Source organism: Colossoma macropomum, unplaced genomic scaffold (assembly GCF_904425465.1).
Source record: "Colossoma macropomum unplaced genomic scaffold, Colossoma_macropomum, whole genome shotgun sequence".
In the NCBI taxonomy this organism is placed as follows: Eukaryota; Metazoa; Chordata; class Actinopteri; order Characiformes; family Serrasalmidae; genus Colossoma; species Colossoma macropomum.
The window spans coordinates 41730610-41754473 of record NW_023494795.1 but is presented as its reverse complement, the minus strand read 5'-3'; the positions used below and the strand labels follow the sequence as shown (position 1 = coordinate 41754473).

Sequence of the window (23864 nt, the reverse complement as noted above, 5' to 3'; positions counted from 1 at the left end):
CCCCCCCCCCAATTATTGAATGCAGGTGTTTCAGCCACGCCCATTGTTAACAAGTAGATCTAATTAAGCACATAGCCTTGCAATCTCCATAGACAAACACTGGCAGGAGAATGGGTCGTGCTGATGAGCTCAGTGACTTTAAACATGGCACTGTCATAGGATGCCTTCTCTGTTACAAGTCAGTTTGTGAAATTTCTGTCCTGCTAGGTCTGCATGAATGTGCCCCAGTGCACAAAGCAAGCTCCATAAAGGCATGGTTGGGTGAGTTTGGTGTGGAAGAATTGTGCCCCAGTGCACAAAGCAAGCTCCATAAAGCCATGGTTGGGTGAGTTTGGTGTGGAAGAACTTGACTGGCCCACACAGAGCCCTGACCTCAACCCCATTGAACACCTTTGGGATGAACTAGAATGGAGATTGTAAGCCAGGCCCTCTAGTCCAACATCAGTGTCTGACCTCACAAGTGCTCTTCTGGATGAATGGGCAAATTTTCCACAGACACACTCCCAAATCTTGTAAAAAGCCCTCCCAAAAGAGTGTAAGCTGTTAGAGCTGCAAAGGGGGGACTAACTCCATATTAATACCTATGGATTTAGAACGACATGTCATAAAAGCTCCTGGAAGTGTAATGTGTAGGTGTTCCAATACATTTGTCCATATGGCGTAATTCTCAGATTCAGTTCTCAAAGAAGAAAAGGCTGCATCACGAAGGTGTGGGTTCAAAGCCCACATCTGACGTGCTTTTCACAAACCTCGTGCTCGACTTTTGCATAGTTGCTCTAAATAAATGTCCATGACCGACTTGTGCAATTTCAGATGCAGGCACCCGGTTACAAAGAACGGCTGGTAGTCGTGGCCGAGTGGTTAAGGCGATGGACTTGAAATCCATTGGGGTTTCCCCGCGCAGGTTCGAATCCTGCCGACTACGTAGGGGTTTTCGTTTATCTGGCAGCGGGGCTGTACCTGCTTCATGACCGAACCCCGCCAAGGCGAAAGGCTGCCTGACAAAAAAGTCAAATCTTAATCATTCACGTGATCCTTGAAAAAACGCTTGAGTACTACAGCCGTCTCCTGTCAGAGAAGGCCTTTCCGCAACAGCGACGGATCCCAAGGCCCATTGAAAGGCACGGTGACCAACGCTGTGATGACAAGGCCTTTGTGCCGCTATCACAGAAACAAGGCATGTCAAACTGGGGACCTTCTGGGCCAAAGTGCTACAGAGATCAGCCTTTACCTTCATCCAATGCTCTGAACTCGGTTCGTGAAGGCCTTGCTGATGAGTTGAATCAGCTGTGCTTAATGAGGCAGTGTGCTGAAGTCTGCAGTGTTGTGTCCCGTGAGGACTGGACCAAAGAACTTGTCTTTGAGCATGCTCTCAGTCACTTACCAAGTCACTAACACCGCCCTGACGGTGAAACACTCAGCTGAAGGAAATGTTTACGGCAGAAGGGTTGTGCCTGCGTTGCACGTGATCGTGGTCCTGGCGAAAGACTGACTGCCAAAGTGAGAGATAAAAGTAAGGCCGTCACTTACAACACACAAACTGGTAACCAATGATAAGTACTCCAGCTGCCTCTGGTTAAAAAAGACTATCTTGCAAGTACGGCACAGCCGTAGCCGCTTTAGCGGCATGCTAACAAACCACCTGCTTCTAAAGCCTTTAGAGCTACAATACAGGGGGATTGGATCTCGTTTAAGGTTGGGACCAAAACATACAAGCGTCTCCTGCGCCACGTACAGTTTTTGACAAGTGGTCAGGATGGCCGAGCGGTCTAAGGCGCTGCGTTCAGGTCGCAGTCTCCCCTGGAGGCGTGGGTTCGAATCCCACTTCTGACATGCTTTTCAACCGCCTTGTGCTCCAATTTCGCTTCTTTGTCTTACGAATGGCTATGGCTGACTTGTGCGGTTTCGGGCGCCGTGGTGCTCGGTAGTCGTGGCCGAGTGGTTAAGGCGATGGACTAGAAATCCATTGGGGTCTCCCCGCGCAGGTTCGAATCCTGCCGACTACGACCTGCTTTTCGTTTGTCTGGCGGCACGGCTCTTCCTGCTTCACAATTGGACCAAGTCATGGACAAAGTCCGCCTAAGTAAAACTGAAAGAGTAGAAAACACACTCATTCGCACCAAAGGAACTGCTCCAAATAGATGACTCCTTCAGCGGTCCTACCAAAATCCAAGCATGCTTTCTGTCACTTAGCGCTTCTCTAACACTGCCGCGAATGTGGAAGCCTCAGCCCAGGATGTGTTCCCTGCACCAATGCGGGCATTCTTTCGTACACTATATGGACAAAGGTAGTGGGACATCCTCCCCCCCCCCAATTATTGAATGCAGGTGTTTCAGCCACGCCCATTGTTAACAAGTAGATCTAATTAAGCACATAGCCTTGCAATCTCCATAGACAAACACTGGCAGGAGAATGGGTCGTGCTGATGAGCTCAGTGACTTTAAACATGGCACTGTCATAGGATGCCTTCTCTGTTACAAGTCAGTTTGTGAAATTTCTGTCCTGCTAGGTCTGCATGAATGTGCCCCAGTGCACAAAGCAAGCTCCATAAAGGCATGGTTGGGTGAGTTTGGTGTGGAAGAATTGTGCCCCAGTGCACAAAGCAAGCTCCATAAAGCCATGGTTGGGTGAGTTTGGTGTGGAAGAACTTGACTGGCCCACACAGAGCCCTGACCTCAACCCCATTGAACACCTTTGGGATGAACTAGAATGGAGATTGTAAGCCAGGCCCTCTAGTCCAACATCAGTGTCTGACCTCACAAGTGCTCTTCTGGATGAATGGGCAAATTTTCCACAGACACACTCCCAAATCTTGTAAAAAGCCCTCCCAAAAGAGTGTAAGCTGTTAGAGCTGCAAAGGGGGGACTAACTCCATATTAATACCTATGGATTTAGAACGACATGTCATAAAAGCTCCTGGAAGTGTAATGTGTAGGTGTTCCAATACATTTGTCCATATGGCGTAATTCTCAGATTCAGTTCTCAAAGAAGAAAAGGCTGCATCACGAAGGTGTGGGTTCAAAGCCCACATCTGACGTGCTTTTCACAAACCTCGTGCTCGACTTTTGCATAGTTGCTCTAAATAAATGTCCATGACCGACTTGTGCAATTTCAGATGCAGGCACCCGGTTACAAAGAACGGCTGGTAGTCGTGGCCGAGTGGTTAAGGCGATGGACTTGAAATCCATTGGGGTTTCCCCGCGCAGGTTCGAATCCTGCCGACTACGTAGGGGTTTTCGTTTATCTGGCAGCGGGGCTGTACCTGCTTCATGACCGAACCCCGCCAAGGCGAAAGGCTGCCTGACAAAAAAGTCAAATCTTAATCATTCACGTGATCCTTGAAAAAACGCTTGAGTACTACAGCCGTCTCCTGTCAGAGAAGGCCTTTCCGCAACAGCGACGGATCCCAAGGCCCATTGAAAGGCACGGTGACCAACGCTGTGATGACAAGGCCTTTGTGCCGCTATCACAGAAACAAGGCATGTCAAACTGGGGACCTTCTGGGCCAAAGTGCTACAGAGATCAGCCTTTACCTTCATCCAATGCTCTGAACTCGGTTCGTGAAGGCCTTGCTGATGAGTTGAATCAGCTGTGCTTAATGAGGCAGTGTGCTGAAGTCTGCAGTGTTGTGTCCCGTGAGGACTGGACCAAAGAACTTGTCTTTGAGCATGCTCTCAGTCACTTACCAAGTCACTAACACCGCCCTGACGGTGAAACACTCAGCTGAAGGAAATGTTTACGGCAGAAGGGTTGTGCCTGCGTTGCACGTGATCGTGGTCCTGGCGAAAGACTGACTGCCAAAGTGAGAGATAAAAGTAAGGCCGTCACTTACAACACACAAACTGGTAACCAATGATAAGTACTCCAGCTGCCTCTGGTTAAAAAAGACTATCTTGCAAGTACGGCACAGCCGTAGCCGCTTTAGCGGCATGCTAACAAACCACCTGCTTCTAAAGCCTTTAGAGCTACAATACAGGGGGATTGGATCTCGTTTAAGGTTGGGACCAAAACATACAAGCGTCTCCTGCGCCACGTACAGTTTTTGACAAGTGGTCAGGATGGCCGAGCGGTCTAAGGCGCTGCGTTCAGGTCGCAGTCTCCCCTGGAGGCGTGGGTTCGAATCCCACTTCTGACATGCTTTTCAACCGCCTTGTGCTCCAATTTCGCTTCTTTGTCTTACGAATGGCTATGGCTGACTTGTGCGGTTTCGGGCGCCGTGGTGCTCGGTAGTCGTGGCCGAGTGGTTAAGGCGATGGACTAGAAATCCATTGGGGTCTCCCCGCGCAGGTTCGAATCCTGCCGACTACGACCTGCTTTTCGTTTGTCTGGCGGCACGGCTCTTCCTGCTTCACAATTGGACCAAGTCATGGACAAAGTCCGCCTAAGTAAAACTGAAAGAGTAGAAAACACACTCATTCGCACCAAAGGAACTGCTCCAAATAGATGACTCCTTCAGCGGTCCTACCAAAATCCAAGCATGCTTTCTGTCACTTAGCGCTTCTCTAACACTGCCGCGAATGTGGAAGCCTCAGCCCAGGATGTGTTCCCTGCACCAATGCGGGCATTCTTTCGTACACTATATGGACAAAGGTAGTGGGACATCCTCCCCCCCCCCAATTATTGAATGCAGGTGTTTCAGCCACGCCCATTGTTAACAAGTAGATCTAATTAAGCACATAGCCTTGCAATCTCCATAGACAAACACTGGCAGGAGAATGGGTCGTGCTGATGAGCTCAGTGACTTTAAACATGGCACTGTCATAGGATGCCTTCTCTGTTACAAGTCAGTTTGTGAAATTTCTGTCCTGCTAGGTCTGCATGAATGTGCCCCAGTGCACAAAGCAAGCTCCATAAAGGCATGGTTGGGTGAGTTTGGTGTGGAAGAATTGTGCCCCAGTGCACAAAGCAAGCTCCATAAAGCCATGGTTGGGTGAGTTTGGTGTGGAAGAACTTGACTGGCCCACACAGAGCCCTGACCTCAACCCCATTGAACACCTTTGGGATGAACTAGAATGGAGATTGTAAGCCAGGCCCTCTAGTCCAACATCAGTGTCTGACCTCACAAGTGCTCTTCTGGATGAATGGGCAAATTTTCCACAGACACACTCCCAAATCTTGTAAAAAGCCCTCCCAAAAGAGTGTAAGCTGTTAGAGCTGCAAAGGGGGGACTAACTCCATATTAATACCTATGGATTTAGAACGACATGTCATAAAAGCTCCTGGAAGTGTAATGTGTAGGTGTTCCAATACATTTGTCCATATGGCGTAATTCTCAGATTCAGTTCTCAAAGAAGAAAAGGCTGCATCACGAAGGTGTGGGTTCAAAGCCCACATCTGACGTGCTTTTCACAAACCTCGTGCTCGACTTTTGCATAGTTGCTCTAAATAAATGTCCATGACCGACTTGTGCAATTTCAGATGCAGGCACCCGGTTACAAAGAACGGCTGGTAGTCGTGGCCGAGTGGTTAAGGCGATGGACTTGAAATCCATTGGGGTTTCCCCGCGCAGGTTCGAATCCTGCCGACTACGTAGGGGTTTTCGTTTATCTGGCAGCGGGGCTGTACCTGCTTCATGACCGAACCCCGCCAAGGCGAAAGGCTGCCTGACAAAAAAGTCAAATCTTAATCATTCACGTGATCCTTGAAAAAACGCTTGAGTACTACAGCCGTCTCCTGTCAGAGAAGGCCTTTCCGCAACAGCGACGGATCCCAAGGCCCATTGAAAGGCACGGTGACCAACGCTGTGATGACAAGGCCTTTGTGCCGCTATCACAGAAACAAGGCATGTCAAACTGGGGACCTTCTGGGCCAAAGTGCTACAGAGATCAGCCTTTACCTTCATCCAATGCTCTGAACTCGGTTCGTGAAGGCCTTGCTGATGAGTTGAATCAGCTGTGCTTAATGAGGCAGTGTGCTGAAGTCTGCAGTGTTGTGTCCCGTGAGGACTGGACCAAAGAACTTGTCTTTGAGCATGCTCTCAGTCACTTACCAAGTCACTAACACCGCCCTGACGGTGAAACACTCAGCTGAAGGAAATGTTTACGGCAGAAGGGTTGTGCCTGCGTTGCACGTGATCGTGGTCCTGGCGAAAGACTGACTGCCAAAGTGAGAGATAAAAGTAAGGCCGTCACTTACAACACACAAACTGGTAACCAATGATAAGTACTCCAGCTGCCTCTGGTTAAAAAAGACTATCTTGCAAGTACGGCACAGCCGTAGCCGCTTTAGCGGCATGCTAACAAACCACCTGCTTCTAAAGCCTTTAGAGCTACAATACAGGGGGATTGGATCTCGTTTAAGGTTGGGACCAAAACATACAAGCGTCTCCTGCGCCACGTACAGTTTTTGACAAGTGGTCAGGATGGCCGAGCGGTCTAAGGCGCTGCGTTCAGGTCGCAGTCTCCCCTGGAGGCGTGGGTTCGAATCCCACTTCTGACATGCTTTTCAACCGCCTTGTGCTCCAATTTCGCTTCTTTGTCTTACGAATGGCTATGGCTGACTTGTGCGGTTTCGGGCGCCGTGGTGCTCGGTAGTCGTGGCCGAGTGGTTAAGGCGATGGACTAGAAATCCATTGGGGTCTCCCCGCGCAGGTTCGAATCCTGCCGACTACGACCTGCTTTTCGTTTGTCTGGCGGCACGGCTCTTCCTGCTTCACAATTGGACCAAGTCATGGACAAAGTCCGCCTAAGTAAAACTGAAAGAGTAGAAAACACACTCATTCGCACCAAAGGAACTGCTCCAAATAGATGACTCCTTCAGCGGTCCTACCAAAATCCAAGCATGCTTTCTGTCACTTAGCGCTTCTCTAACACTGCCGCGAATGTGGAAGCCTCAGCCCAGGATGTGTTCCCTGCACCAATGCGGGCATTCTTTCGTACACTATATGGACAAAGGTAGTGGGACATCCTCCCCCCCCCCAATTATTGAATGCAGGTGTTTCAGCCACGCCCATTGTTAACAAGTAGATCTAATTAAGCACATAGCCTTGCAATCTCCATAGACAAACACTGGCAGGAGAATGGGTCGTGCTGATGAGCTCAGTGACTTTAAACATGGCACTGTCATAGGATGCCTTCTCTGTTACAAGTCAGTTTGTGAAATTTCTGTCCTGCTAGGTCTGCATGAATGTGCCCCAGTGCACAAAGCAAGCTCCATAAAGGCATGGTTGGGTGAGTTTGGTGTGGAAGAATTGTGCCCCAGTGCACAAAGCAAGCTCCATAAAGCCATGGTTGGGTGAGTTTGGTGTGGAAGAACTTGACTGGCCCACACAGAGCCCTGACCTCAACCCCATTGAACACCTTTGGGATGAACTAGAATGGAGATTGTAAGCCAGGCCCTCTAGTCCAACATCAGTGTCTGACCTCACAAGTGCTCTTCTGGATGAATGGGCAAATTTTCCACAGACACACTCCCAAATCTTGTAAAAAGCCCTCCCAAAAGAGTGTAAGCTGTTAGAGCTGCAAAGGGGGGACTAACTCCATATTAATACCTATGGATTTAGAACGACATGTCATAAAAGCTCCTGGAAGTGTAATGTGTAGGTGTTCCAATACATTTGTCCATATGGCGTAATTCTCAGATTCAGTTCTCAAAGAAGAAAAGGCTGCATCACGAAGGTGTGGGTTCAAAGCCCACATCTGACGTGCTTTTCACAAACCTCGTGCTCGACTTTTGCATAGTTGCTCTAAATAAATGTCCATGACCGACTTGTGCAATTTCAGATGCAGGCACCCGGTTACAAAGAACGGCTGGTAGTCGTGGCCGAGTGGTTAAGGCGATGGACTTGAAATCCATTGGGGTTTCCCCGCGCAGGTTCGAATCCTGCCGACTACGTAGGGGTTTTCGTTTATCTGGCAGCGGGGCTGTACCTGCTTCATGACCGAACCCCGCCAAGGCGAAAGGCTGCCTGACAAAAAAGTCAAATCTTAATCATTCACGTGATCCTTGAAAAAACGCTTGAGTACTACAGCCGTCTCCTGTCAGAGAAGGCCTTTCCGCAACAGCGACGGATCCCAAGGCCCATTGAAAGGCACGGTGACCAACGCTGTGATGACAAGGCCTTTGTGCCGCTATCACAGAAACAAGGCATGTCAAACTGGGGACCTTCTGGGCCAAAGTGCTACAGAGATCAGCCTTTACCTTCATCCAATGCTCTGAACTCGGTTCGTGAAGGCCTTGCTGATGAGTTGAATCAGCTGTGCTTAATGAGGCAGTGTGCTGAAGTCTGCAGTGTTGTGTCCCGTGAGGACTGGACCAAAGAACTTGTCTTTGAGCATGCTCTCAGTCACTTACCAAGTCACTAACACCGCCCTGACGGTGAAACACTCAGCTGAAGGAAATGTTTACGGCAGAAGGGTTGTGCCTGCGTTGCACGTGATCGTGGTCCTGGCGAAAGACTGACTGCCAAAGTGAGAGATAAAAGTAAGGCCGTCACTTACAACACACAAACTGGTAACCAATGATAAGTACTCCAGCTGCCTCTGGTTAAAAAAGACTATCTTGCAAGTACGGCACAGCCGTAGCCGCTTTAGCGGCATGCTAACAAACCACCTGCTTCTAAAGCCTTTAGAGCTACAATACAGGGGGATTGGATCTCGTTTAAGGTTGGGACCAAAACATACAAGCGTCTCCTGCGCCACGTACAGTTTTTGACAAGTGGTCAGGATGGCCGAGCGGTCTAAGGCGCTGCGTTCAGGTCGCAGTCTCCCCTGGAGGCGTGGGTTCGAATCCCACTTCTGACATGCTTTTCAACCGCCTTGTGCTCCAATTTCGCTTCTTTGTCTTACGAATGGCTATGGCTGACTTGTGCGGTTTCGGGCGCCGTGGTGCTCGGTAGTCGTGGCCGAGTGGTTAAGGCGATGGACTAGAAATCCATTGGGGTCTCCCCGCGCAGGTTCGAATCCTGCCGACTACGACCTGCTTTTCGTTTGTCTGGCGGCACGGCTCTTCCTGCTTCACAATTGGACCAAGTCATGGACAAAGTCCGCCTAAGTAAAACTGAAAGAGTAGAAAACACACTCATTCGCACCAAAGGAACTGCTCCAAATAGATGACTCCTTCAGCGGTCCTACCAAAATCCAAGCATGCTTTCTGTCACTTAGCGCTTCTCTAACACTGCCGCGAATGTGGAAGCCTCAGCCCAGGATGTGTTCCCTGCACCAATGCGGGCATTCTTTCGTACACTATATGGACAAAGGTAGTGGGACATCCTCCCCCCCCCCAATTATTGAATGCAGGTGTTTCAGCCACGCCCATTGTTAACAAGTAGATCTAATTAAGCACATAGCCTTGCAATCTCCATAGACAAACACTGGCAGGAGAATGGGTCGTGCTGATGAGCTCAGTGACTTTAAACATGGCACTGTCATAGGATGCCTTCTCTGTTACAAGTCAGTTTGTGAAATTTCTGTCCTGCTAGGTCTGCATGAATGTGCCCCAGTGCACAAAGCAAGCTCCATAAAGGCATGGTTGGGTGAGTTTGGTGTGGAAGAATTGTGCCCCAGTGCACAAAGCAAGCTCCATAAAGCCATGGTTGGGTGAGTTTGGTGTGGAAGAACTTGACTGGCCCACACAGAGCCCTGACCTCAACCCCATTGAACACCTTTGGGATGAACTAGAATGGAGATTGTAAGCCAGGCCCTCTAGTCCAACATCAGTGTCTGACCTCACAAGTGCTCTTCTGGATGAATGGGCAAATTTTCCACAGACACACTCCCAAATCTTGTAAAAAGCCCTCCCAAAAGAGTGTAAGCTGTTAGAGCTGCAAAGGGGGGACTAACTCCATATTAATACCTATGGATTTAGAACGACATGTCATAAAAGCTCCTGGAAGTGTAATGTGTAGGTGTTCCAATACATTTGTCCATATGGCGTAATTCTCAGATTCAGTTCTCAAAGAAGAAAAGGCTGCATCACGAAGGTGTGGGTTCAAAGCCCACATCTGACGTGCTTTTCACAAACCTCGTGCTCGACTTTTGCATAGTTGCTCTAAATAAATGTCCATGACCGACTTGTGCAATTTCAGATGCAGGCACCCGGTTACAAAGAACGGCTGGTAGTCGTGGCCGAGTGGTTAAGGCGATGGACTTGAAATCCATTGGGGTTTCCCCGCGCAGGTTCGAATCCTGCCGACTACGTAGGGGTTTTCGTTTATCTGGCAGCGGGGCTGTACCTGCTTCATGACCGAACCCCGCCAAGGCGAAAGGCTGCCTGACAAAAAAGTCAAATCTTAATCATTCACGTGATCCTTGAAAAAACGCTTGAGTACTACAGCCGTCTCCTGTCAGAGAAGGCCTTTCCGCAACAGCGACGGATCCCAAGGCCCATTGAAAGGCACGGTGACCAACGCTGTGATGACAAGGCCTTTGTGCCGCTATCACAGAAACAAGGCATGTCAAACTGGGGACCTTCTGGGCCAAAGTGCTACAGAGATCAGCCTTTACCTTCATCCAATGCTCTGAACTCGGTTCGTGAAGGCCTTGCTGATGAGTTGAATCAGCTGTGCTTAATGAGGCAGTGTGCTGAAGTCTGCAGTGTTGTGTCCCGTGAGGACTGGACCAAAGAACTTGTCTTTGAGCATGCTCTCAGTCACTTACCAAGTCACTAACACCGCCCTGACGGTGAAACACTCAGCTGAAGGAAATGTTTACGGCAGAAGGGTTGTGCCTGCGTTGCACGTGATCGTGGTCCTGGCGAAAGACTGACTGCCAAAGTGAGAGATAAAAGTAAGGCCGTCACTTACAACACACAAACTGGTAACCAATGATAAGTACTCCAGCTGCCTCTGGTTAAAAAAGACTATCTTGCAAGTACGGCACAGCCGTAGCCGCTTTAGCGGCATGCTAACAAACCACCTGCTTCTAAAGCCTTTAGAGCTACAATACAGGGGGATTGGATCTCGTTTAAGGTTGGGACCAAAACATACAAGCGTCTCCTGCGCCACGTACAGTTTTTGACAAGTGGTCAGGATGGCCGAGCGGTCTAAGGCGCTGCGTTCAGGTCGCAGTCTCCCCTGGAGGCGTGGGTTCGAATCCCACTTCTGACATGCTTTTCAACCGCCTTGTGCTCCAATTTCGCTTCTTTGTCTTACGAATGGCTATGGCTGACTTGTGCGGTTTCGGGCGCCGTGGTGCTCGGTAGTCGTGGCCGAGTGGTTAAGGCGATGGACTAGAAATCCATTGGGGTCTCCCCGCGCAGGTTCGAATCCTGCCGACTACGACCTGCTTTTCGTTTGTCTGGCGGCACGGCTCTTCCTGCTTCACAATTGGACCAAGTCATGGACAAAGTCCGCCTAAGTAAAACTGAAAGAGTAGAAAACACACTCATTCGCACCAAAGGAACTGCTCCAAATAGATGACTCCTTCAGCGGTCCTACCAAAATCCAAGCATGCTTTCTGTCACTTAGCGCTTCTCTAACACTGCCGCGAATGTGGAAGCCTCAGCCCAGGATGTGTTCCCTGCACCAATGCGGGCATTCTTTCGTACACTATATGGACAAAGGTAGTGGGACATCCTCCCCCCCCCCAATTATTGAATGCAGGTGTTTCAGCCACGCCCATTGTTAACAAGTAGATCTAATTAAGCACATAGCCTTGCAATCTCCATAGACAAACACTGGCAGGAGAATGGGTCGTGCTGATGAGCTCAGTGACTTTAAACATGGCACTGTCATAGGATGCCTTCTCTGTTACAAGTCAGTTTGTGAAATTTCTGTCCTGCTAGGTCTGCATGAATGTGCCCCAGTGCACAAAGCAAGCTCCATAAAGGCATGGTTGGGTGAGTTTGGTGTGGAAGAATTGTGCCCCAGTGCACAAAGCAAGCTCCATAAAGCCATGGTTGGGTGAGTTTGGTGTGGAAGAACTTGACTGGCCCACACAGAGCCCTGACCTCAACCCCATTGAACACCTTTGGGATGAACTAGAATGGAGATTGTAAGCCAGGCCCTCTAGTCCAACATCAGTGTCTGACCTCACAAGTGCTCTTCTGGATGAATGGGCAAATTTTCCACAGACACACTCCCAAATCTTGTAAAAAGCCCTCCCAAAAGAGTGTAAGCTGTTAGAGCTGCAAAGGGGGGACTAACTCCATATTAATACCTATGGATTTAGAACGACATGTCATAAAAGCTCCTGGAAGTGTAATGTGTAGGTGTTCCAATACATTTGTCCATATGGCGTAATTCTCAGATTCAGTTCTCAAAGAAGAAAAGGCTGCATCACGAAGGTGTGGGTTCAAAGCCCACATCTGACGTGCTTTTCACAAACCTCGTGCTCGACTTTTGCATAGTTGCTCTAAATAAATGTCCATGACCGACTTGTGCAATTTCAGATGCAGGCACCCGGTTACAAAGAACGGCTGGTAGTCGTGGCCGAGTGGTTAAGGCGATGGACTTGAAATCCATTGGGGTTTCCCCGCGCAGGTTCGAATCCTGCCGACTACGTAGGGGTTTTCGTTTATCTGGCAGCGGGGCTGTACCTGCTTCATGACCGAACCCCGCCAAGGCGAAAGGCTGCCTGACAAAAAAGTCAAATCTTAATCATTCACGTGATCCTTGAAAAAACGCTTGAGTACTACAGCCGTCTCCTGTCAGAGAAGGCCTTTCCGCAACAGCGACGGATCCCAAGGCCCATTGAAAGGCACGGTGACCAACGCTGTGATGACAAGGCCTTTGTGCCGCTATCACAGAAACAAGGCATGTCAAACTGGGGACCTTCTGGGCCAAAGTGCTACAGAGATCAGCCTTTACCTTCATCCAATGCTCTGAACTCGGTTCGTGAAGGCCTTGCTGATGAGTTGAATCAGCTGTGCTTAATGAGGCAGTGTGCTGAAGTCTGCAGTGTTGTGTCCCGTGAGGACTGGACCAAAGAACTTGTCTTTGAGCATGCTCTCAGTCACTTACCAAGTCACTAACACCGCCCTGACGGTGAAACACTCAGCTGAAGGAAATGTTTACGGCAGAAGGGTTGTGCCTGCGTTGCACGTGATCGTGGTCCTGGCGAAAGACTGACTGCCAAAGTGAGAGATAAAAGTAAGGCCGTCACTTACAACACACAAACTGGTAACCAATGATAAGTACTCCAGCTGCCTCTGGTTAAAAAAGACTATCTTGCAAGTACGGCACAGCCGTAGCCGCTTTAGCGGCATGCTAACAAACCACCTGCTTCTAAAGCCTTTAGAGCTACAATACAGGGGGATTGGATCTCGTTTAAGGTTGGGACCAAAACATACAAGCGTCTCCTGCGCCACGTACAGTTTTTGACAAGTGGTCAGGATGGCCGAGCGGTCTAAGGCGCTGCGTTCAGGTCGCAGTCTCCCCTGGAGGCGTGGGTTCGAATCCCACTTCTGACATGCTTTTCAACCGCCTTGTGCTCCAATTTCGCTTCTTTGTCTTACGAATGGCTATGGCTGACTTGTGCGGTTTCGGGCGCCGTGGTGCTCGGTAGTCGTGGCCGAGTGGTTAAGGCGATGGACTAGAAATCCATTGGGGTCTCCCCGCGCAGGTTCGAATCCTGCCGACTACGACCTGCTTTTCGTTTGTCTGGCGGCACGGCTCTTCCTGCTTCACAATTGGACCAAGTCATGGACAAAGTCCGCCTAAGTAAAACTGAAAGAGTAGAAAACACACTCATTCGCACCAAAGGAACTGCTCCAAATAGATGACTCCTTCAGCGGTCCTACCAAAATCCAAGCATGCTTTCTGTCACTTAGCGCTTCTCTAACACTGCCGCGAATGTGGAAGCCTCAGCCCAGGATGTGTTCCCTGCACCAATGCGGGCATTCTTTCGTACACTATATGGACAAAGGTAGTGGGACATCCTCCCCCCCCCCAATTATTGAATGCAGGTGTTTCAGCCACGCCCATTGTTAACAAGTAGATCTAATTAAGCACATAGCCTTGCAATCTCCATAGACAAACACTGGCAGGAGAATGGGTCGTGCTGATGAGCTCAGTGACTTTAAACATGGCACTGTCATAGGATGCCTTCTCTGTTACAAGTCAGTTTGTGAAATTTCTGTCCTGCTAGGTCTGCATGAATGTGCCCCAGTGCACAAAGCAAGCTCCATAAAGGCATGGTTGGGTGAGTTTGGTGTGGAAGAATTGTGCCCCAGTGCACAAAGCAAGCTCCATAAAGCCATGGTTGGGTGAGTTTGGTGTGGAAGAACTTGACTGGCCCACACAGAGCCCTGACCTCAACCCCATTGAACACCTTTGGGATGAACTAGAATGGAGATTGTAAGCCAGGCCCTCTAGTCCAACATCAGTGTCTGACCTCACAAGTGCTCTTCTGGATGAATGGGCAAATTTTCCACAGACACACTCCCAAATCTTGTAAAAAGCCCTCCCAAAAGAGTGTAAGCTGTTAGAGCTGCAAAGGGGGGACTAACTCCATATTAATACCTATGGATTTAGAACGACATGTCATAAAAGCTCCTGGAAGTGTAATGTGTAGGTGTTCCAATACATTTGTCCATATGGCGTAATTCTCAGATTCAGTTCTCAAAGAAGAAAAGGCTGCATCACGAAGGTGTGGGTTCAAAGCCCACATCTGACGTGCTTTTCACAAACCTCGTGCTCGACTTTTGCATAGTTGCTCTAAATAAATGTCCATGACCGACTTGTGCAATTTCAGATGCAGGCACCCGGTTACAAAGAACGGCTGGTAGTCGTGGCCGAGTGGTTAAGGCGATGGACTTGAAATCCATTGGGGTTTCCCCGCGCAGGTTCGAATCCTGCCGACTACGTAGGGGTTTTCGTTTATCTGGCAGCGGGGCTGTACCTGCTTCATGACCGAACCCCGCCAAGGCGAAAGGCTGCCTGACAAAAAAGTCAAATCTTAATCATTCACGTGATCCTTGAAAAAACGCTTGAGTACTACAGCCGTCTCCTGTCAGAGAAGGCCTTTCCGCAACAGCGACGGATCCCAAGGCCCATTGAAAGGCACGGTGACCAACGCTGTGATGACAAGGCCTTTGTGCCGCTATCACAGAAACAAGGCATGTCAAACTGGGGACCTTCTGGGCCAAAGTGCTACAGAGATCAGCCTTTACCTTCATCCAATGCTCTGAACTCGGTTCGTGAAGGCCTTGCTGATGAGTTGAATCAGCTGTGCTTAATGAGGCAGTGTGCTGAAGTCTGCAGTGTTGTGTCCCGTGAGGACTGGACCAAAGAACTTGTCTTTGAGCATGCTCTCAGTCACTTACCAAGTCACTAACACCGCCCTGACGGTGAAACACTCAGCTGAAGGAAATGTTTACGGCAGAAGGGTTGTGCCTGCGTTGCACGTGATCGTGGTCCTGGCGAAAGACTGACTGCCAAAGTGAGAGATAAAAGTAAGGCCGTCACTTACAACACACAAACTGGTAACCAATGATAAGTACTCCAGCTGCCTCTGGTTAAAAAAGACTATCTTGCAAGTACGGCACAGCCGTAGCCGCTTTAGCGGCATGCTAACAAACCACCTGCTTCTAAAGCCTTTAGAGCTACAATACAGGGGGATTGGATCTCGTTTAAGGTTGGGACCAAAACATACAAGCGTCTCCTGCGCCACGTACAGTTTTTGACAAGTGGTCAGGATGGCCGAGCGGTCTAAGGCGCTGCGTTCAGGTCGCAGTCTCCCCTGGAGGCGTGGGTTCGAATCCCACTTCTGACATGCTTTTCAACCGCCTTGTGCTCCAATTTCGCTTCTTTGTCTTACGAATGGCTATGGCTGACTTGTGCGGTTTCGGGCGCCGTGGTGCTCGGTAGTCGTGGCCGAGTGGTTAAGGCGATGGACTAGAAATCCATTGGGGTCTCCCCGCGCAGGTTCGAATCCTGCCGACTACGACCTGCTTTTCGTTTGTCTGGCGGCACGGCTCTTCCTGCTTCACAATTGGACCAAGTCATGGACAAAGTCCGCCTAAGTAAAACTGAAAGAGTAGAAAACACACTCATTCGCACCAAAGGAACTGCTCCAAATAGATGACTCCTTCAGCGGTCCTACCAAAATCCAAGCATGCTTTCTGTCACTTAGCGCTTCTCTAACACTGCCGCGAATGTGGAAGCCTCAGCCCAGGATGTGTTCCCTGCACCAATGCGGGCATTCTTTCGTACACTATATGGACAAAGGTAGTGGGACATCCTCCCCCCCCCCAATTATTGAATGCAGGTGTTTCAGCCACGCCCATTGTTAACAAGTAGATCTAATTAAGCACATAGCCTTGCAATCTCCATAGACAAACACTGGCAGGAGAATGGGTCGTGCTGATGAGCTCAGTGACTTTAAACATGGCACTGTCATAGGATGCCTTCTCTGTTACAAGTCAGTTTGTGAAATTTCTGTCCTGCTAGGTCTGCATGAATGTGCCCCAGTGCACAAAGCAAGCTCCATAAAGGCATGGTTGGGTGAGTTTGGTGTGGAAGAATTGTGCCCCAGTGCACAAAGCAAGCTCCATAAAGCCATGGTTGGGTGAGTTTGGTGTGGAAGAACTTGACTGGCCCACACAGAGCCCTGACCTCAACCCCATTGAACACCTTTGGGATGAACTAGAATGGAGATTGTAAGCCAGGCCCTCTAGTCCAACATCAGTGTCTGACCTCACAAGTGCTCTTCTGGATGAATGGGCAAATTTTCCACAGACACACTCCCAAATCTTGTAAAAAGCCCTCCCAAAAGAGTGTAAGCTGTTAGAGCTGCAAAGGGGGGACTAACTCCATATTAATACCTATGGATTTAGAACGACATGTCATAAAAGCTCCTGGAAGTGTAATGTGTAGGTGTTCCAATACATTTGTCCATATGGCGTAATTCTCAGATTCAGTTCTCAAAGAAGAAAAGGCTGCATCACGAAGGTGTGGGTTCAAAGCCCACATCTGACGTGCTTTTCACAAACCTCGTGCTCGACTTTTGCATAGTTGCTCTAAATAAATGTCCATGACCGACTTGTGCAATTTCAGATGCAGGCACCCGGTTACAAAGAACGGCTGGTAGTCGTGGCCGAGTGGTTAAGGCGATGGACTTGAAATCCATTGGGGTTTCCCCGCGCAGGTTCGAATCCTGCCGACTACGTAGGGGTTTTCGTTTATCTGGCAGCGGGGCTGTACCTGCTTCATGACCGAACCCCGCCAAGGCGAAAGGCTGCCTGACAAAAAAGTCAAATCTTAATCATTCACGTGATCCTTGAAAAAACGCTTGAGTACTACAGCCGTCTCCTGTCAGAGAAGGCCTTTCCGCAACAGCGACGGATCCCAAGGCCCATTGAAAGGCACGGTGACCAACGCTGTGATGACAAGGCCTTTGTGCCGCTATCACAGAAACAAGGCATGTCAAACTGGGGACCTTCTGGGCCAAAGTGCTACAGAGATCAGCCTTTACCTTCATCCAATGCTCTGAACTCGGTTCGTGAAGGCCTTGCTGATGAGTTGAATCAGCTGTGCTTAATGAGGCAGTGTGCTGAAGTCTGCAGTGTTGTGTCCCGTGAGGACTGGACCAAAGAACTTGTCTTTGAGCATGCTCTCAGTCACTTACCAAGTCACTAACACCGCCCTGACGGTGAAACACTCAGCTGAAGGAAATGTTTACGGCAGAAGGGTTGTGCCTGCGTTGCACGTGATCGTGGTCCTGGCGAAAGACTGACTGCCAAAGTGAGAGATAAAAGTAAGGCCGTCACTTACAACACACAAACTGGTAACCAATGATAAGTACTCCAGCTGCCTCTGGTTAAAAAAGACTATCTTGCAAGTACGGCACAGCCGTAGCCGCTTTAGCGGCATGCTAACAAACCACCTGCTTCTAAAGCCTTTAGAGCTACAATACAGGGGGATTGGATCTCGTTTAAGGTTGGGACCAAAACATACAAGCGTCTCCTGCGCCACGTACAGTTTTTGACAAGTGGTCAGGATGGCCGAGCGGTCTAAGGCGCTGCGTTCAGGTCGCAGTCTCCCCTGGAGGCGTGGGTTCGAATCCCACTTCTGACATGCTTTTCAACCGCCTTGTGCTCCAATTTCGCTTCTTTGTCTTACGAATGGCTATGGCTGACTTGTGCGGTTTCGGGCGCCGTGGTGCTCGGTAGTCGTGGCCGAGTGGTTAAGGCGATGGACTAGAAATCCATTGGGGTCTCCCCGCGCAGGTTCGAATCCTGCCGACTACGACCTGCTTTTCGTTTGTCTGGCGGCACGGCTCTTCCTGCTTCACAATTGGACCAAGTCATGGACAAAGTCCGCCTAAGTAAAACTGAAAGAGTAGAAAACACACTCATTCGCACCAAAGGAACTGCTCCAAATAGATGACTCCTTCAGCGGTCCTACCAAAATCCAAGCATGCTTTCTGTCACTTAGCGCTTCTCTAACACTGCCGCGAATGTGGAAGCCTCAGCCCAGGATGTGTTCCCTGCACCAATGCGGGCATTCTTTCGTACACTATATGGACAAAGGTAGTGGGACATCCTCCCCCCCCCCAATTATTGAATGCAGGTGTTTCAGCCACGCCCATTGTTAACAAGTAGATCTAATTAAGCACATAGCCTTGCAATCTCCATAGACAAACACTGGCAGGAGAATGGGTCGTGCTGATGAGCTCAGTGACTTTAAACATGGCACTGTCATAGGATGCCTTCTCTGTTACAAGTCAGTTTGTGAAATTTCTGTCCTGCTAGGTCTGCATGAATGTGCCCCAGTGCACAAAGCAAGCTCCATAAAGGCATGGTTGGGTGAGTTTGGTGTGGAAGAATTGTGCCCCAGTGCACAAAGCAAGCTCCATAAAGCCATGGTTGGGTGAGTTTGGTGTGGAAGAACTTGACTGGCCCACACAGAGCCCTGACCTCAACCCCATTGAACACCTTTGGGATGAACTAGAATGGAGATTGTAAGCCAGGCCCTCTAGTCCAACATCAGTGTCTGACCTCACAAGTGCTCTTCTGGATGAATGGGCAAATTTTCCACAGACACACTCCCAAATCTTGTAAAAAGCCCTCCCAAAAGAGTGTAAGCTGTTAGAGCTGCAAAGGGGGGACTAACTCCATATTAATACCTATGGATTTAGAACGACATGTCATAAAAGCTCCTGGAAGTGTAATGTGTAGGTGTTCCAATACATTTGTCCATATGGCGTAATTCTCAGATTCAGTTCTCAAAGAAGAAAAGGCTGCATCACGAAGGTGTGGGTTCAAAGCCCACATCTGACGTGCTTTTCACAAACCTCGTGCTCGACTTTTGCATAGTTGCTCTAAATAAATGTCCATGACCGACTTGTGCAATTTCAGATGCAGGCACCCGGTTACAAAGAACGGCTGGTAGTCGTGGCCGAGTGGTTAAGGCGATGGACTTGAAATCCATTGGGGTTTCCCCGCGCAGGTTCGAATCCTGCCGACTACGTAGGGGTTTTCGTTTATCTGGCAGCGGGGCTGTACCTGCTTCATGACCGAACCCCGCCAAGGCGAAAGGCTGCCTGACAAAAAAGTCAAATCTTAATCATTCACGTGATCCTTGAAAAAACGCTTGAGTACTACAGCCGTCTCCTGTCAGAGAAGGCCTTTCCGCAACAGCGACGGATCCCAAGGCCCATTGAAAGGCACGGTGACCAACGCTGTGATGACAAGGCCTTTGTGCCGCTATCACAGAAACAAGGCATGTCAAACTGGGGACCTTCTGGGCCAAAGTGCTACAGAGATCAGCCTTTACCTTCATCCAATGCTCTGAACTCGGTTCGTGAAGGCCTTGCTGATGAGTTGAATCAGCTGTGCTTAATGAGGCAGTGTGCTGAAGTCTGCAGTGTTGTGTCCCGTGAGGACTGGACCAAAGAACTTGTCTTTGAGCATGCTCTCAGTCACTTACCAAGTCACTAACACCGCCCTGACGGTGAAACACTCAGCTGAAGGAAATGTTTACGGCAGAAGGGTTGTGCCTGCGTTGCACGTGATCGTGGTCCTGGCGAAAGACTGACTGCCAAAGTGAGAGATAAAAGTAAGGCCGTCACTTACAACACACAAACTGGTAACCAATGATAAGTACTCCAGCTGCCTCTGGTTAAAAAAGACTATCTTGCAAGTACGGCACAGCCGTAGCCGCTTTAGCGGCATGCTAACAAACCACCTGCTTCTAAAGCCTTTAGAGCTACAATACAGGGGGATTGGATCTCGTTTAAGGTTGGGACCAAAACATACAAGCGTCTCCTGCGCCACGTACAGTTTTTGACAAGTGGTCAGGATGGCCGAGCGGTCTAAGGCGCTGCGTTCAGGTCGCAGTCTCCCCTGGAGGCGTGGGTTCGAATCCCACTTCTGACATGCTTTTCAACCGCCTTGTGCTCCAATTTCGCTTCTTTGTCTTACGAATGGCTATGGCTGACTTGTGCGGTTTCGGGCGCCGTGGTGCTCGGTAGTCGTGGCCGAGTGGTTAAGGCGATGGACTAGAAATCCATTGGGGTCTCCCCGCGCAGGTTCGAATCCTGCCGACTACGACCTGCTTTTCGTTTGTCTGGCGGCACGGCTCTTCCTGCTTCACAATTGGACCAAGTCATGGACAAAGTCCGCCTAAGTAAAACTGAAAGAGTAGAAAACACACTCATTCGCACCAAAGGAACTGCTCCAAATAGATGACTCCTTCAGCGGTCCTACCAAAATCCAAGCATGCTTTCTGTCACTTAGCGCTTCTCTAACACTGCCGCGAATGTGGAAGCCTCAGCCCAGGATGTGTTCCCTGCACCAATGCGGGCATTCTTTCGTACACTATATGGACAAAGGTAGTGGGACATCCTCCCCCCCCCCAATTATTGAATGCAGGTGTTTCAGCCACGCCCATTGTTAACAAGTAGATCTAATTAAGCACATAGCCTTGCAATCTCCATAGACAAACACTGGCAGGAGAATGGGTCGTGCTGATGAGCTCAGTGACTTTAAACATGGCACTGTCATAGGATGCCTTCTCTGTTACAAGTCAGTTTGTGAAATTTCTGTCCTGCTAGGTCTGCATGAATGTGCCCCAGTGCACAAAGCAAGCTCCATAAAGGCATGGTTGGGTGAGTTTGGTGTGGAAGAATTGTGCCCCAGTGCACAAAGCAAGCTCCATAAAGCCATGGTTGGGTGAGTTTGGTGTGGAAGAACTTGACTGGCCCACACAGAGCCCTGACCTCAACCCCATTGAACACCTTTGGGATGAACTAGAATGGAGATTGTAAGCCAGGCCCTCTAGTCCAACATCAGTGTCTGACCTCACAAGTGCTCTTCTGGATGAATGGGCAAATTTTCCACAGACACACTCCCAAATCTTGTAAAAAGCCCTCCCAAAAGAGTGTAAGCTGTTAGAGCTGCAAAGGGGGGACTAACTCCATATTAATACCTATGGATTTAGAACGACATGTCATAAAAGCTCCTGGAAGTGTAATGTGTAGGTGTTCCAATACATTTGTCCATATGGCGTAATTCTCAGATTCAGTTCTCAAAGAAGAAAAGGCTGCATCACGAAGGTGTGGGTTCAAAGCCCACATCTGACGTGCTTTTCACAAACCTCGTGCTCGACTTTTGCATAGTTGCTCTAAATAAATGTCCATGACCGACTTGTGCAATTTCAGATGCAGGCACCCGGTTACAAAGAACGGCTGGTAGTCGTGGCCGAGTGGTTAAGGCGATGGACTTGAAATCCATTGGGGTTTCCCCGCGCAGGTTCGAATCCTGCCGACTACGTAGGGGTTTTCGTTTATCTGGCAGCGGGGCTGTACCTGCTTCATGACCGAACCCCGCCAAGGCGAAAGGCTGCCTGACAAAAAAGTCAAATCTTAATCATTCACGTGATCCTTGAAAAAACGCTTGAGTACTACAGCCGTCTCCTGTCAGAGAAGGCCTTTCCGCAACAGCGACGGATCCCAAGGCCCATTGAAAGGCACGGTGACCAACGCTGTGATGACAAGGCCTTTGTGCCGCTATCACAGAAACAAGGCATGTCAAACTGGGGACCTTCTGGGCCAAAGTGCTACAGAGATCAGCCTTTACCTTCATCCAATGCTCTGAACTCGGTTCGTGAAGGCCTTGCTGATGAGTTGAATCAGCTGTGCTTAATGAGGCAGTGTGCTGAAGTCTGCAGTGTTGTGTCCCGTGAGGACTGGACCAAAGAACTTGTCTTTGAGCATGCTCTCAGTCACTTACCAAGTCACTAACACCGCCCTGACGGTGAAACACTCAGCTGAAGGAAATGTTTACGGCAGAAGGGTTGTGCCTGCGTTGCACGTGATCGTGGTCCTGGCGAAAGACTGACTGCCAAAGTGAGAGATAAAAGTAAGGCCGTCACTTACAACACACAAACTGGTAACCAATGATAAGTACTCCAGCTGCCTCTGGTTAAAAAAGACTATCTTGCAAGTACGGCACAGCCGTAGCCGCTTTAGCGGCATGCTAACAAACCACCTGCTTCTAAAGCCTTTAGAGCTACAATACAGGGGGATTGGATCTCGTTTAAGGTTGGGACCAAAACATACAAGCGTCTCCTGCGCCACGTACAGTTTTTGACAAGTGGTCAGGATGGCCGAGCGGTCTAAGGCGCTGCGTTCAGGTCGCAGTCTCCCCTGGAGGCGTGGGTTCGAATCCCACTTCTGACATGCTTTTCAACCGCCTTGTGCTCCAATTTCGCTTCTTTGTCTTACGAATGGCTATGGCTGACTTGTGCGGTTTCGGGCGCCGTGGTGCTCGGTAGTCGTGGCCGAGTGGTTAAGGCGATGGACTAGAAATCCATTGGGGTCTCCCCGCGCAGGTTCGAATCCTGCCGACTACGACCTGCTTTTCGTTTGTCTGGCGGCACGGCTCTTCCTGCTTCACAATTGGACCAAGTCATGGACAAAGTCCGCCTAAGTAAAACTGAAAGAGTAGAAAACACACTCATTCGCACCAAAGGAACTGCTCCAAATAGATGACTCCTTCAGCGGTCCTACCAAAATCCAAGCATGCTTTCTGTCACTTAGCGCTTCTCTAACACTGCCGCGAATGTGGAAGCCTCAGCCCAGGATGTGTTCCCTGCACCAATGCGGGCATTCTTTCGTACACTATATGGACAAAGGTAGTGGGACATCCTCCCCCCCCCCAATTATTGAATGCAGGTGTTTCAGCCACGCCCATTGTTAACAAGTAGATCTAATTAAGCACATAGCCTTGCAATCTCCATAGACAAACACTGGCAGGAGAATGGGTCGTGCTGATGAGCTCAGTGACTTTAAACATGGCACTGTCATAGGATGCCTTCTCTGTTACAAGTCAGTTTGTGAAATTTCTGTCCTGCTAGGTCTGCATGAATGTGCCCCAGTGCACAAAGCAAGCTCCATAAAGGCATGGTTGGGTGAGTTTGGTGTGGAAGAATTGTGCCCCAGTGCACAAAGCAAGCTCCATAAAGCCATGGTTGGGTGAGTTTGGTGTGGAAGAACTTGACTGGCCCACACAGAGCCCTGACCTCAACCCCATTGAACACCTTTGGGATGAACTAGAATGGAGATTGTAAGCCAGGCCCTCTAGTCCAACATCAGTGTCTGACCTCACAAGTGCTCTTCTGGATGAATGGGCAAATTTTCCACAGACACACTCCCAAATCTTGTAAAAAGCCCTCCCAAAAGAGTGTAAGCTGTTAGAGCTGCAAAGGGGGGACTAACTCCATATTAATACCTATGGATTTAGAACGACATGTCATAAAAGCTCCTGGAAGTGTAATGTGTAGGTGTTCCAATACATTTGTCCATATGGCGTAATTCTCAGATTCAGTTCTCAAAGAAGAAAAGGCTGCATCACGAAGGTGTGGGTTCAAAGCCCACATCTGACGTGCTTTTCACAAACCTCGTGCTCGACTTTTGCATAGTTGCTCTAAATAAATGTCCATGACCGACTTGTGCAATTTCAGATGCAGGCACCCGGTTACAAA

General features: G+C 49.4%; 30 non-coding genes across 30 annotated transcripts; all 30 read left to right on the top strand.

Moving 5' to 3' along the window:
• Positions 1–843: 843 nt before the first annotated feature.
• Positions 844–925, top strand: trnas-uga. Its single transcript has one exon. It is a non-coding gene; the product is annotated as a tRNA-Ser (tRNA).
• An 825-nt stretch (positions 926–1750) lies between these two features.
• trnal-cag lies at positions 1751–1833 on the top strand. The gene has a single exon. It is a non-coding gene; the product is annotated as a tRNA-Leu (tRNA).
• A 91-nt stretch (positions 1834–1924) lies between these two features.
• Positions 1925–2006, top strand: trnas-aga. Its single transcript has one exon. It is a non-coding gene; the product is annotated as a tRNA-Ser (tRNA).
• Positions 2007–3146: 1140 nt separating this feature from the next.
• trnas-uga lies at positions 3147–3228 on the top strand. The gene has a single exon. It is a non-coding gene; the product is annotated as a tRNA-Ser (tRNA).
• An 825-nt stretch (positions 3229–4053) lies between these two features.
• trnal-cag lies at positions 4054–4136 on the top strand. Its single transcript has one exon. It is a non-coding gene; the product is annotated as a tRNA-Leu (tRNA).
• A 91-nt stretch (positions 4137–4227) lies between these two features.
• trnas-aga lies at positions 4228–4309 on the top strand. The gene has a single exon. It is a non-coding gene; the product is annotated as a tRNA-Ser (tRNA).
• Positions 4310–5449: 1140 nt separating this feature from the next.
• On the top strand, positions 5450–5531 carry trnas-uga. Its single transcript has one exon. It is a non-coding gene; the product is annotated as a tRNA-Ser (tRNA).
• An 825-nt stretch (positions 5532–6356) lies between these two features.
• trnal-cag lies at positions 6357–6439 on the top strand. Its single transcript has one exon. It is a non-coding gene; the product is annotated as a tRNA-Leu (tRNA).
• A 91-nt stretch (positions 6440–6530) lies between these two features.
• Positions 6531–6612, top strand: trnas-aga. The gene has a single exon. It is a non-coding gene; the product is annotated as a tRNA-Ser (tRNA).
• A 1140-nt stretch (positions 6613–7752) lies between these two features.
• On the top strand, positions 7753–7834 carry trnas-uga. Its single transcript has one exon. It is a non-coding gene; the product is annotated as a tRNA-Ser (tRNA).
• An 825-nt stretch (positions 7835–8659) lies between these two features.
• On the top strand, positions 8660–8742 carry trnal-cag. Its single transcript has one exon. It is a non-coding gene; the product is annotated as a tRNA-Leu (tRNA).
• Positions 8743–8833: 91 nt separating this feature from the next.
• On the top strand, positions 8834–8915 carry trnas-aga. The gene has a single exon. It is a non-coding gene; the product is annotated as a tRNA-Ser (tRNA).
• Positions 8916–10055: 1140 nt separating this feature from the next.
• Positions 10056–10137, top strand: trnas-uga. Its single transcript has one exon. It is a non-coding gene; the product is annotated as a tRNA-Ser (tRNA).
• Positions 10138–10962: 825 nt separating this feature from the next.
• On the top strand, positions 10963–11045 carry trnal-cag. Its single transcript has one exon. It is a non-coding gene; the product is annotated as a tRNA-Leu (tRNA).
• A 91-nt stretch (positions 11046–11136) lies between these two features.
• trnas-aga lies at positions 11137–11218 on the top strand. The gene has a single exon. It is a non-coding gene; the product is annotated as a tRNA-Ser (tRNA).
• Positions 11219–12358: 1140 nt separating this feature from the next.
• Positions 12359–12440, top strand: trnas-uga. The gene has a single exon. It is a non-coding gene; the product is annotated as a tRNA-Ser (tRNA).
• Positions 12441–13265: 825 nt separating this feature from the next.
• On the top strand, positions 13266–13348 carry trnal-cag. The gene has a single exon. It is a non-coding gene; the product is annotated as a tRNA-Leu (tRNA).
• A 91-nt stretch (positions 13349–13439) lies between these two features.
• trnas-aga lies at positions 13440–13521 on the top strand. Its single transcript has one exon. It is a non-coding gene; the product is annotated as a tRNA-Ser (tRNA).
• Positions 13522–14661: 1140 nt separating this feature from the next.
• On the top strand, positions 14662–14743 carry trnas-uga. Its single transcript has one exon. It is a non-coding gene; the product is annotated as a tRNA-Ser (tRNA).
• An 825-nt stretch (positions 14744–15568) lies between these two features.
• trnal-cag lies at positions 15569–15651 on the top strand. Its single transcript has one exon. It is a non-coding gene; the product is annotated as a tRNA-Leu (tRNA).
• Positions 15652–15742: 91 nt separating this feature from the next.
• trnas-aga lies at positions 15743–15824 on the top strand. The gene has a single exon. It is a non-coding gene; the product is annotated as a tRNA-Ser (tRNA).
• Positions 15825–16964: 1140 nt separating this feature from the next.
• On the top strand, positions 16965–17046 carry trnas-uga. Its single transcript has one exon. It is a non-coding gene; the product is annotated as a tRNA-Ser (tRNA).
• Positions 17047–17871: 825 nt separating this feature from the next.
• On the top strand, positions 17872–17954 carry trnal-cag. Its single transcript has one exon. It is a non-coding gene; the product is annotated as a tRNA-Leu (tRNA).
• A 91-nt stretch (positions 17955–18045) lies between these two features.
• Positions 18046–18127, top strand: trnas-aga. The gene has a single exon. It is a non-coding gene; the product is annotated as a tRNA-Ser (tRNA).
• Positions 18128–19267: 1140 nt separating this feature from the next.
• On the top strand, positions 19268–19349 carry trnas-uga. The gene has a single exon. It is a non-coding gene; the product is annotated as a tRNA-Ser (tRNA).
• An 825-nt stretch (positions 19350–20174) lies between these two features.
• trnal-cag lies at positions 20175–20257 on the top strand. The gene has a single exon. It is a non-coding gene; the product is annotated as a tRNA-Leu (tRNA).
• Positions 20258–20348: 91 nt separating this feature from the next.
• Positions 20349–20430, top strand: trnas-aga. Its single transcript has one exon. It is a non-coding gene; the product is annotated as a tRNA-Ser (tRNA).
• Positions 20431–21570: 1140 nt separating this feature from the next.
• Positions 21571–21652, top strand: trnas-uga. The gene has a single exon. It is a non-coding gene; the product is annotated as a tRNA-Ser (tRNA).
• Positions 21653–22477: 825 nt separating this feature from the next.
• trnal-cag lies at positions 22478–22560 on the top strand. The gene has a single exon. It is a non-coding gene; the product is annotated as a tRNA-Leu (tRNA).
• A 91-nt stretch (positions 22561–22651) lies between these two features.
• On the top strand, positions 22652–22733 carry trnas-aga. The gene has a single exon. It is a non-coding gene; the product is annotated as a tRNA-Ser (tRNA).
• The last annotated feature ends 1131 nt before the right edge of the window (positions 22734–23864 follow it).